Source organism: Otolemur garnettii, unplaced genomic scaffold (assembly GCF_000181295.1).
Source record: "Otolemur garnettii isolate 467f Iridium unplaced genomic scaffold, OtoGar3 scaffold00005, whole genome shotgun sequence".
NCBI lineage: Eukaryota > Metazoa > Chordata > Mammalia > Primates > Galagidae > Otolemur > Otolemur garnettii.
This window is the reverse complement of record NW_003852400.1, coordinates 8,532,454-8,546,032: the sequence shown is the minus strand read 5'-3', so window position 1 is coordinate 8,546,032 and position 13,579 is coordinate 8,532,454.

Below are 13,579 nucleotides of genomic sequence, written 5' to 3'. Positions count from 1 at the left end.
TCCAGGGCTGAAGTGATCTGCCTCAGCCCCCCAGGTAGCTAGGACTACCGGTGTCTGCTGCAATGCTTGGCTAACTTTTCTATTTTTAGTAGAGACAGAGTGTTGTTCTAGCTCAGACTGGTCTTGAACTCTGGAGCTCGCGTAATCCTATGCCTCAGCCTCCCAGTGTGTTACGATTATAGGCACAAGCCACTGTGCCTGGCCTCATAAGTACTTTTTTTTTTTTTTAGACAAAGTCTCACTTTGTTACCCTTGGTAGAGAGCCATAGCGTCATAGCTCACAGCAACCTCAAACTCTTGGGCTCAAGTGACTCTCTTTCCTCAGCCTCTCAAGTGGTTAGGACTGCTGGTGCCCGCCACAATGCCCAGCTATTTTTAGAGATGGGGTCTCCCTCTTGCTCAGATTTATCTCCAACTCCTGAGCTCAAGCTCTCCACCTTCCTGGGCCTCCGAGAGTGCTATACATTTTCTTTATTGACTAATCAATTGATGGCTATTTAGATTGATTTTACATCTTTGCAATTATGAATTGTGTTGCAATAAAAATGCGGCTGCAGTTATCTTTTTGTTACCCTCCTCTTTATTCTCCTATTTTTTTTTTTAAGTACACAATAGCGTGTTGTTAACTGTGGGCACTGTGTTGTATAGCAGATCTCTAGAACTAACTTGCTTTTATAACTGAAATTTCATAATTATTGAACAACAGTTTCATTTCTCTAACTCCATGGCCCTGGCAACCACCAATCTCCTCTCTGATTCTGTGAATTTGACTATTTTGATACCTCATACATAAGATCATGCAGCATTTGACCTTTCGTGACTGGATTATTTAACATAGCATAATATCCTCCAGGTACATCTGTATTCTCACATATTTCTTTGTGAAGGCAAAAGGCAAAGGCCATTCTTTGTGAAGGCAAAACAGTATTCCTTTAGCACACGTGTGTGCATCCTATCTGTCAAATACACTTGAGCTGCTTCCTGGTTTTAGCTTCTGCAAATTATCCTGCAGTGAACATGGAAATGCCACAGTCTCGTCATGATCCTGATTTCAATTCTTTTGGATATATACTAAAAAGTGGGATTACTGACTAATATTGTAGCTCTATTTCTGATGTTTTGAGGAGACCCAGGCGTTTTCCATAGCAGCTGTGCCATTTGTATTCCCACCAAAATTGTACAGGGGTTCAAATTTCTCTGTACCCTTGCCAGCACTTATATTTTTATTTTTGATAAGTCATCCTAACAGGTATGTGATAATATTTCATTGTGGCTTTGATTTGCATTTCACTTGTAGAGTATTTTAAAGTATGTATATCCTTCCTCCACCTCCAGAGATTCTGAGTACACTTATTTGAGGCGGGCTTCAGATATCAGCATTTGTTAACATTTCCCCTTGGGATTCTATGAGGGCCAGGCTTGCCCATCTGTGCCCTGGAGTTGACAGATCTTGGTTTTGGCTGCATATTACCTCCGTGATTCTCATGGTCTATGTAAACAACCCGGGTTCATGAAAACAACTTACTGAGCTGGCATTTAACGCATTTCCTGGTGACAATGCTGCCACTGCTGCTCCTGGGACTATACTTTGACAACTACTGATCTAAACATGATCAGGATTGACTTTGTCTGAATTTTCCTCCACAATCTCTTTCTTTAAGCTTCCACAGCTGATTAAAACCATTTAAGGCTGATCTGAGTGCAGTGGTGTTTACAACTAATTGATCACAACCAGTTACAGATTCTTTGGTTTGGCGCCTATAGCTCGGTTAGGGCGCTGGCCACATACACTCGGGCTAGTGGGTTCGAACCAGACCAGGGCCTCTAAACAATGACAACTACAACAAAAAAATAGACGGGCCTTATGGTGGGCATCTGTAGTTCCAGCTTCTTGGGAGGCTAAGGCAAGAGAATCGCTTAGGCCCAACAGTCTGAGGTGTGATGCCATAGAACTGTACTGAGGGTGACAAAGTGAGACTCTGTCACAAACAAACAAACAAAAACCAAACCATTAAATAAAATTCAAGCAAATTGCACCTAACAATGTGAAAATGACTTGAAGCTTTCCTCTCTGCTTCCCTAATTTTACTTTGGTTTCACTCTCTACTTATTCCTCATTAAAAAGTATGATTCCTCAGTGCATTTAAAAACATGTTTTTAAAAATTGTTTATACATATTTTTAGTAGTGGCTTGTGCCAAAAATAACAGGCAATTAAGACGAAGTTGAATATGTCAGAGGTCTTGATTTCAAGAACATTGAATCCAGACTAATAGAAGACACATGTAAATAAATAATAAAATATTTATTCATTCAAAACCATGTATCAACTTATCACCTTCAAATATAAATTAAACCTGAAAGAAAAAGAGAGGAGAAAAAATAAGGATTAGAAGAGAAATTAATAAAACAAGAATAAGAAAACCATGGAAAAATCAATAAACCCTAAAATTAACAAAACCGACAAAACTTTTAATTAGGGTGATTAAAACAGTGGAGAACACTCCATTTACTAAAATTAGGGACAAAGAAGGGAACAACTGCTTTAAAAACAGACTGGCAGTTTCTCAAAAGGTTAAAGTTACTAATGGGATCCAGCAATTCCAACCCTGGGTATGTGCCCCAATGAAATGAAAACAAATGTCCACTCAAAAATTTGTGCACAGAGGTCAACAGCAGCATTATTCATGATAGTCCCCAAAGCAGCAATAATCAAACTGTCCATCAGAGGGAGTGGGTAGATAAAATGCGATCTCATCATACAAGGTTGTTTTGGTGGAAGAGAATGTAATATCGACTCAAGCCGCAGCATGGGTGAGCCTGGAAAACACGCATGTGAAAGAAGTCAGCCACAAAGACCACCTGTGGTTTGAGTCCATTTCTGTGAAGTGTCTAGGACAGGCACATCCCTGCAGGCAGAAAGTAGATTAGTGGTTGTCCGAGGCGGCTTGCGGGAGTCATGGGAAATGGCAGGGTGACTGCAGAAAGGCAAGAGGTTTCTTTGGGGGGTGATGAAAATGTTCTGAAATCCTGTTGATGGTTGGACAATTCTGTAACTTTACTAAACATCATTAAAGAGCATACTTTAAAAGGGAGAATTGTATAGTATATGAAATACAGCTGCAAAATTGCTACAAAGTGATGCATTCATCAGAGCTCCAGATCAAATGAGATATCATATTTATAGATATTTGGCACCTGGTCTCAGCAGACCAAACAACTTCATTCATAGTTATCAAAGATTAAGTAACACATTTTAAATAGAGGTAATGGGATAATATGCAAATCCTAGATGCTTTAGGGCAGCAGTTCTCATCCTGTGGGTCGTGACCCACAGGAACTATATTAAAGGGCCACAGCATTAGGAAAGTTGAGAACCACTACTTTAGGCCTTAAACCCACAACTTGTAAAATTTAAAAAGTGAACATTTAAGCAGTTAAATCATAACTCCCTAGTGGCAGGGAGGTCACAGTACTGAGAATAACCATCACCTTGCTTCCTTTGCCAAATCGTTGTAGACTCTGTGTTAGAGCAGGATATAAGAAAAAACAAAACAAAATAAAGACCCTGGGTATATTTTCACACACATTCATATATTCCTAGTGTATTGGGAACTTACATGTCTTTACACCATACACACAAGGAACAATCGCAGAGAAGTTTTGAATACAAGGGAAAATAAAAGATGTATATACACATTGACTTTCTACTCCCTGGCCTGCCCTTATGCATTCATTTTCCTTTTTGAACCTTGCTCTCAAACAGCATCGGAGAACATTAAGGGCAGCACCTGCATTTTTTATCCTAGCAACCACCTTGTAAAGTGCTTATTTACTCTTCAAATTCATCACGGCTGCTGTGAGGTGCCTCCTTTAATGGAAGCACCTGATGGAACAGCTTTGCCTGACACTTTAGGCGGCAAAGAAACAGAGAAAACAAGGTGACCTTGATGGGTGACCACATGGTGTATTAAATGGCCATTTTTGCTGGATTGGTTTGGTGTGAGTGTCTAGCTTTACTGGGTTGCTGTCAACCAGCATTCATGGATTACTAAATTTTGAAGAAATTTGTGCTCTAAGTGGAACAGAGTAGGAGGAACTCAGCCAGAAGGGTAGTGTGAGGTGATCCCAGTCAGGGGGACTAGAACATATAATCTTTCTGTTTCTAAGCTTTTTTTTCCTTAGGTAATATGTATTAAGTGCTTTCATTTGAATTAGTATTTTTCTTCTCCTAGATTAAGATATCTAGAAATATGTTGGATATTTTGCTTGGCTTGGCTTCTCCAGAAGAAAAGATATCAATTAATTATAAATATTGACTTTTGGTTATTTTAAATATTCAGTAATAAACAAAGACTCTCATAATTATTTTGCAGCTATGAATACTTTAAAAATATAAAGTTCAAAACAGAACTTACGATACCCTGTTTGTGATGTGTATTTAAACATGCCCATTGCTTCCATATAGAAATATGTCCTGAAACGAGATAACCAAGGCATCATTTTATTAGCCAAGCACCCCCGACTTTGAAAGTAAGCAGCTTAGTGAAATTGTAATTTTAAGATGATTTATTTGTAATGTTTGAGCAAAGAGAAAAAGAATGCAGATATGAGCTCCCTGAAGAATACTAACAAAGACTTGAGTGTTATTACCGTGTTATGTTGGACAAAGTCCTCACGGATACAGGAGAATGACTCACGGATAGAGCCAGATTTACCATATTTTTGCTCACGATAGACCTTAATCGTTGGAAGTCAATGCTGCCTTCCACAATTATCTAGTGAGATTTTGAAATAAATAAAAAAAAATAGCAAACACAATTGTATTCATATCTGATAACTGTTTTCCTTGTTCACTTGAAACATTCTAATTGACCATAAAAATCTTAATCTGGAATTTGTATTAATTATAGTAACAGTGGCATGACTGACATTTTTACAACATTAGTACGAGGGAAAAAGGCTTAATCGAATGCGAACATATAAATGTTATACAATGTACCTAAAAGGTTTTAAAAACAAAAGTGTAGTGGTAAATATTCTGTTTCATGATCTGATCAGAGCGACGGTGATTTAGGCAGAGACGCTCTCCACTCCACCAGCAATCATTTCCTCCTCTGCCAAGGCCGGTGGGGATTTTCTTCACCTGGTTTCAAAATAAACATCTCATTTCCAAAGGGCTAAGATTGGAAAATGTGAGAGAGCACGTATTTCCATCTCATAACTAGACTTTCTCATTCACATGTGTGAATTTTTATGTGTGATTTTTATTTTACTTTGTATTTTAGATATCAGTAGAAATTTCTTCTGCTTCCGTTACTCGTACAATCCACGGAAGCTTGGTCTGGTGGATGGAAGACATTACAGGGAGTAAGAGGAGAAATCAACTTTACCAACATCGGATCCCATACAGATTATGACTTCAGTTCTCATTAGAAGACCACTGGGTGACGTCTTTGCTTTGTAATCCCACTATGTTAAAGTAATGGTAATTACTTTATTAAATCATACACACACACACACACACATTTTTGTTATTTCATCTCTGAAGGATCTAAGCTTTCCACTGAGTATAATTTAATTTTTTCTTTGCTTCTTGATTTTGTCACTGAAAACTGTTTGATTATTTCAAATGAGTGACTAGGAAAAGATTATAAAGATTACAAAAACAGGGGGCGATGCCGGTGGCTCAAAGGAGTAGGGCACTGGCCCCATATACCAGAGGTGGCGGGTTCAAACATGGCCCCAGCCAAAAACTGCAAAAAAAATAAAAAACCCCCAAACTAAAAAATGATTACAAAAGCATATATATATTTTAAGGAGCAAGTGCTCATGTACAGTGGGACAATTACGATTACAACTCACTGCAGACCTTGAAATCGTGGGATTGCTTGAGCATACCAGCATTCTGGGGGATCCCACCTCTGCATCTGGAGTTGCTGGGAGGATAGGCATGCACCACCATGCCACCTAATTAATTTTTTCTGTAACTATGAGATTTTGCTGTATTGCTTAGACTTGTCTTGAACTCCAGGCCTCAAGCAATCTTTCCATCTCAGCCTCCCAAAATGATGGTATTTACAGGTGTGAGCCACCACATGCCATCCTAACCTTCTTATTCACTGTCACTGTCTTTGAAAATTCTTATTTTTCCCAATTATTTTTGATTGACAAATAATAATTGTCAACATGGGGTATAATATATGTTTTGATATATGTATACATTTTGGAACAGTTATATCAGACTTTGGAAAGTCTTCTACAAAGAAGATAAGATGTTTATTACTAGGTGGCACTTACTGTTTGGAATCTATATATGTGTATATGCTTACATAATTTTCAGTCACTTTAAAGGTAACATTAAATCGTGCTAGTATAAAAGTAACACACATGTAACCAAAGTCATTGTAAGCCTGTCCAGAAGGCCTCATTTCCTGCTCCATTGCTTAGGATTACTCTCCGTATCTGTATGATGTTCACGAAGAATGTGGCTGCGTCAGTGAATCTTTAATTGAAGTATCACGTGCCGGCACTTCATGTTAGCACACAGTCTGTTGAAATTTGCGTTCAGCGGTTCAACAAATATTTTCCATAAGTTTTTACTAAACCGTAAAGGCAAGCTTTGCCTCCGGAGTCAATGATTTTGTAATAGTTATTCCCATGACCTTATGTTTGATGAAGTAGTTGATGACAGTGACTTGGGAAGTACTCTAGTATCTTTAGAGAAAGTAAGTTATGCACAGCATCATGAAGCTCTTAAGGGGCTCTTAAGGGTAAAAATTTAAGAAGAATTTTTTTTGTGGTACTGTGCAATTGCCTTATTGTCGAAGAATGTTAACAAATGATTCCTCAATGATGTGTGAGCATAAAAATGCATGAGCTTAAATGATTTCTTTTCATACCTATTGATTTAATTTCAGAAGTCCAGGAGACTTATGAAATAAAAACCATAAGAAGCATGATACATTTTCACATTTGAGTGTTAATATTATGATTAAAAATAAGCACTAACATTTTATAGGGCAACAAGGGAATTATATACCATTTAAAATGTTTATAAACAATGAAAGGCCAGAAAATGCCAATCTCTAAGATTAATTTAATTGTCAGGGTAATCAGGGTTAAATTATCCTAGAAAGGAAACTAAATGTTTTCCTCAGATCCCAGGTAAAAAGCTGTGCTCTGTGAGTGTGTGTGGATGCGTGTGAGTGTGTGTGGCTGTGTGTGTGTGTCCAACCTGTGTCTGTGAGTAGGAGGCAGGTTTGGGCAGCTGAGACAGGTTTTAAATAGGAAAGGTAGACTTCTGCCCATTTGCAATAAAATTTGCATAATTTTGGCTCCCTTTTTGTGAAGTCATTGCTACCAAATCTCTGCATTGGGAGAATATATCATATCATCCTTTTTAAGTGATTTTTTTTTTGTCATTTTGTTACAATATGGCCATTGAAAAAAGCTAGACCAACTAAAACCTATATTTTTCTCATTTGATCCTAATCTTGGTTACCAAAATTTAAAATGATAGCTTTTATGAAATCTCAGTTATTCATTGTAAGGTAAATTCTCAATACATGAATAATAAGCCGCAAATAGCTTTGCTTAAAATATAACCCAGTTTGTACTGCCACTAAAAAAACTCTGGTTAAAAAAATAAAAGAAAGTCCTGGAAATTTTTTGGAGTCAAGATAATCCATTACATATTCAGAAACTATGTTTTATTATCTTATTATGATAGTAAATAATTATTTTCACGTTGTTCTAATATTTATCTGAATTTTTTCAGTGTTCTCATTTTTAAACACCATTTTATTCATTATCCTAATAATAAATGTTTATTCATAAAGTATATTTCATTCACAATGGAAGAATTCTTACCTTGTCCTGTATAAGCAAGTAAGGTGCAGTTTTTCTAATTGTGTTCTTAGAAGATTAACAGTAAGCCAAACCTACTAAATTTCAAAAATATAATGGCAGAGCTATAGCATTATGCATTTGGAATAGGAGACTACAGTTAATAATTTTATATTACTCAATGCGGCCACTAGATAGCAGTATAAGTCTTTGGGTCTAATATAAAATACATCCTAGATAATTTTAAAATTATAGTTGATAATAACCTTCACTAAATCTCACCAAAAGTCTAAATCTGATGCAAAAAATCAATCTTATGATGAAATATTTCTGGGTTCTCTTCCACTTTGGTTTGGTGTTTTTCTTTTTGAAATTCAACAATAATCTGGAAGTTCATTTTAATGATTGATCATTACCTCAATTTATTTCATCTTATTTCTTTATTAAATACAAAAAAACATATGTTTATTAATGAGTATATATAATGATTAGGCCAGAAAAATTAGATGATTTTTGTTTAATTAGCAAATACTACATTTTTAATGGTGTCAATGAAAATACATCACTCATTTAAAAAATGTGTGAATATGCTTGTCGCAAATCAACTTTTAACTTACACATATATGGAAATCAAGTACAGTGGTTTAGAATTTTGATACAATAGCAGATGGAACTCACATTTTCTTAATCCCATAAAAATGCTAATGTCAGTGTAAAATGGGAAGAAACGATGGCATTATTGGAAAACATAAAAGGATGTCATTAACATGATAGAAACATTGATGAATTCTTTGAAGGTATAAGTTAGATGGACTTCAATGGAAAGAAATTAAAAACAAAACAAAATAAAATGTACATATGGGCTCTGAGAAATCTGAGGTAGTCATAGAAACTAAGTGTTCTGGGGAAGGGAACAGACCATTTTCTCCAACAATTTTAGAGAAATCTGAGTCTGGGAGCAGGAATGGGAAGTATGGCAACTAATGAAATTTAAAGACCATGGAAATGGTTGATACCCAGCCTTGTGCAATAAGAACAGCTGTCTGTGGTGTTTACTTACAGATTAAAGTTGACAAAAATGCACTCTACGTTAAGTGCATATGAGAAGATCCTACTCTGGGTACTGGGGCTTGAAAGAGACTCTAGCTGTATTTAAAGTATTTTGAGACAACCAAAAAGTGCTTATAAAATGAAATTATCTTTGCAACCGGAAGAAAAAGTCTCAGAGCTTAGCGTAGAGAACTTATAACTGTGGCTGGAAGAACAATGATTCTGATCAAATTATACTGAGTAACAGCCCTAAAGGTATATAGGTTTCCTGAAGAAGTCGATGTAATTAAGCAGCTCTAGTCTTCATTAGAACTGCAACATTTCAAAATAGCTCTTGTTTCTTGAACTAGACAATTGAATTCTTCCTTTTTCTTTTTTTTTTTTCTTTTTGAGACAGAGCCTCAAGCTGTCGCCCTGGGTGGAGTGCCATGGCATCACAGCTCATGGCAACCTCCAACTCCTGGGCTCAAGTGATTCTCCTGCCTCCACCTCCCAAGTAGCTGGGACACAGGCATCTGCCACAAAGCCCAGCTGTTTTTTTGGTTGCAGCCGTCGTTGTTGTTTGGCAGCCTGGGATGGATTTGAACCCACCAGCTCAGATGTATGTGGCTGGCGCCTTAGCCACTTGAGCCACAGGTGCTGAGCCAATTCTTCCTTTTTCAAAGACTTTTCAGAACTTTAGTTGGCATAGCTATTGTCATCATTATCATATTTGTCAAAAGAAGGAATTTTTGCTCAACCACTTTGTCAAATAATTTAAGTAATTTTAGGAGATTACCCAAACTTTAATAGGAGCTAACATGTGTTAAAATCTTACCATGTTAATCAAAATCTTAAAGAAACTCTTTAGATTTTTACCAGAAACAAACAAACGTGTTTCTTATATAACCCAATGGTGTAGGTGCTGTTATCTTTATAAAAGGCCTACAGCAAAAAGCTAATGAATCAGTAGTGAGTGCTAATTCAGATTTGTTAGTTTCCCAGCCAACACCTATTTAAGGTAAATAAAATAATGGCCTCCCAAAGACGTCTATGTCCTAATCCCCAGAACCAATGAATGTGTTACATTACCTGATGAAGAGGAATGAAGGTTGTAGATGGAAATAAGTTTTCTAGTTAACTGACATTAAAATAGGGAGATTATCCTAGATTATCCAGGTGGGCCCAATGTAAATATAGTGGTCCTTAAAAGCGATAGAAAGAAGGTAAAAGAGAACCAGAACAACAGTAGCTTGAGAAGGACTCAGTCCACGCTTTCTGGCTTTGAGACAGAGGAAGGGGCTTTAAACCACAGAATGTGGGCAGCCTATAGAAGCTGAAAAGAACCCAGAAACAATTATTCCCTAGAGCCTCCAGAACGAATGCAGCCCTGGCAATATTTTGACTTAAGCTAGTGATCCAGAAGGATCAAATGAAGATATCAGCTTAAGATTTAGCAGCATTCACAGAATAAATGCAGATGTGTAGATTCCAACATTTATTGGATAACTAAGTTCTAGTGAAAATTACTCTTCCTCATGTTAGGTAATAAACATGGACAGAGTAAATGGCTGGTTAAATATTTTAAAACCTAAATGGATTTTCAAGGAAGAAGTAGAAGACTTCTAGGAGGAAATGGGGAGCAGAACTTGGAAGGCTATATCAAGACTTAGAGTAGAATGAAACACGTTAGACAGGTTAAGTGTGCATAAAGATTGTAAGGTTATAATTTTTCTTTTTTGTTCAGCTAAAAATAATGTAAGCAAGAACCTTGAATAGTCAGAAATTCTCTTATCCACAAGAAATGCTTTTTTGATATCTTGAGCAAATATGATAAAAGTGGCTCAGTATTTTAAGGCATCTAATATGTGTTTCAGTAGTGAATAACTCTTTTTTTTTTTTTTTTTTTTTTTTTGCAGTTTTTGCCCGGGGCCAGGTTTGAATCCACCTCCTCCTGTATATGGGGCCGGTGCCCTCCTCCTTTGAGCCACAGGCATCACCTGAATAACCCCAATTTTTAAAAAGCTATGTTGCACACACTCTTTATTTTGAATCAAGTTTGTGTTACATTAGAGATTCTGAAGACAAATGTCATTATTAAAGGAATTTAGTAAGAAGTTTTACATATATTTTACTATGGGTAAGAATTTACATTATTGAGTTGAGTAATAAACACCTCCTATCCTGAAAGGGTCAGCAACTTAAGATTTAATGAGTTAGCTTCATGAATAACTTAATGAGACTGATAAAAAAAAATTCTGTTATTTTTTCAATTACTTTAGAATAAAAGAATTCTGAATAGACATCGTCCATTGTTGATGCTAAATGGGAAAGAACACTAAAATGTCTTAGACCAGGAGGCATAAGACTACTATATATGAAGCTCAAGCCATAGAAGTCTTTTGAACTATTTTTTTCTTCTGTACAACCCATTGTCAAAGTCATCCTGCTGTGAGAACAATGAAAAGATATAAGTGGAGAGGAAGATTTCACCACTGGTATTGTGCTTCCTGTTCATATATCTGCATTTTAAATGCCTGCTGGGGCTTTGGTCTAAGAATACAACTAAAGTAAGACTAATAGGTCAGAAACCCAACCTACTTTCATCATTCTGCTTAACAGTGCATAGCAAAGCTTTACAAAAGTAAATTTTAGTAGTTTAAAAAATTTGAAAATTGTAAAAACAGGCAAGGGAGATATGCTCTAGTCCCAGTCGTCCCTAGAAAACAAACAAAAGACAGCTGTTTACATGTGACACTGAGGAAGATTTGCAAAATGCTTTTTTCAGAAAATAACTCATTCAATCATGTCTGCTCAAATGGAGAATGATTTTCATAGAGAAACTCTAATTACTAGTTGTTTTTGTTTTTAATCTTTGTTATAAATAACTTGTAGTATGCAGAACCCAGTTTATTCACTCATTTCATAAAATTTATTGAAAACCAACTGCAGGACATTAGGTATGTATTAATTCATAGCATGATCTTTGCCCTAAAAATCTTTTGACAAAACTATCACATACCTAGTTATGGCCCATGTGGTAAGTGCTGAGATATGTGGATTAACAGAATGCTGGGAACGTTAAGATATCACAATGGTAATATTTGAGTTCAGTTTTGAAGGATGATCTGCAATTTTCCAAGCATTTTAAAAGGCAAGGGGAGAGAATGAGCAGAGTCTTCCAAGCAGTGAGTTCAATGTGATAATGGTAGAGAGTATAGGACTAAGCAGATGATGGGGAGTTCAGCTAGACACACGTGCATAGGAAAGATTATTGAGCTTTGTAAATTATTGAGCTTTGTACTACAGCTGTTGAAATAGATGCATTCTAACATCTTATAGCTGAAGAAACAAAAATTGATTTCTCCTTCTCCTATAATCCAAAATATACGTGTCTAGTCACGGTGGCTGGGAGCTCTGATAGACTTGACCTGTCAGGGATCCCGCTTTATGGAGGTTTCCTCATCTTTAATCTACAGCTTCTGATTTAGCCGTGGGCATCAATAGACAGCTGGCTTCCAGGCTTAGAAATGGTTTACAATGGTTACTTCTGTCCACATTTTATTAACTAGAACTCAGTCACTTGGCTATATCTAATTGCAAAGAAGGCTCGGCAATGTAATCTCACTGCCCAGGAGGAACGGAAAATGACAAATATCTGGCCTTTCTTTGCCACAGGCATGATCCACTATTCTAAGAGAGACAGGTGATTCGACATGCTGGGGAGTCACAACATCACGTTTTCTGCTTATGAGATTGCTGGGTACAATATAAGGGATATAATAGAAAGAGATCAAACTAGCAGGGATGCCAGGTCATGGAAGCTGGTGATTGGAAGATAAAGATGGTGGCAGCATCTTTGGGAAGTAGAAGTAAAATGCAGAAAGTATTTCTAAAATTCAGCTGGATTTGATGAGATGCTGAGCTAAGGTACAGAGAAGAGTAAAGGATGACTGATCACTTTACCGAGAGAATGTATTCACGGTGACACATGTACTATTAACTAAAGTTAAGAACATGTCAGGTGTAAAATTAAGCAGCACAGTCTTGGAAATGATAGGTCGGTAGTTTTTGCAGGACATCTGAGTGGAGATGCCTGGTGTGAGAATGAAGCCAGGGACCTCATGTTAAGGACAGTGCGAGACGTATGCCCTCTGAGGAAGGGCGGTAAGTAGCCACAAGACCCCAAGGAAACACCAAAGAGCTGTCCTGGAGTAAGGTAAGAAGAATCCTGCAGATCCAACTTCTATCTCTCTGAAAAAGGGAAATTGGGATTTTCCCTGTGGGAAATAATAATACCATCTGTCTTATTTGAGTTGTTCTAGGGACTGAATCAACCACACGACACAGTGCATAATTGTTGTTTGACTCTGAGTGCCTTTGACTCTTGTGACAGATAGTCTCCACTTCCTTTCCCATCTATTTCTGCTTTTGCTAATTATTCTTCATTCTACCAGCAATCCTTTTCCTTACATGCAACATAATGGTTCTATGATTTCGCTGAAACTAAAGGAAGCTACCCCTTGCACTGATTGTAAATTCCACGCAGTCCGTCTTCACAGTGCTGTGACTCCTGCTTGGTACTCTAATTGCCTCTCAGAGAATTTTAATGATAACATTCTTTATCAAATGATTGCTTTGTCCGTGGCTGCCACATTTAACATCATAATAAAAATTAAAATAAAAGCCAAAAAGCTAAGACA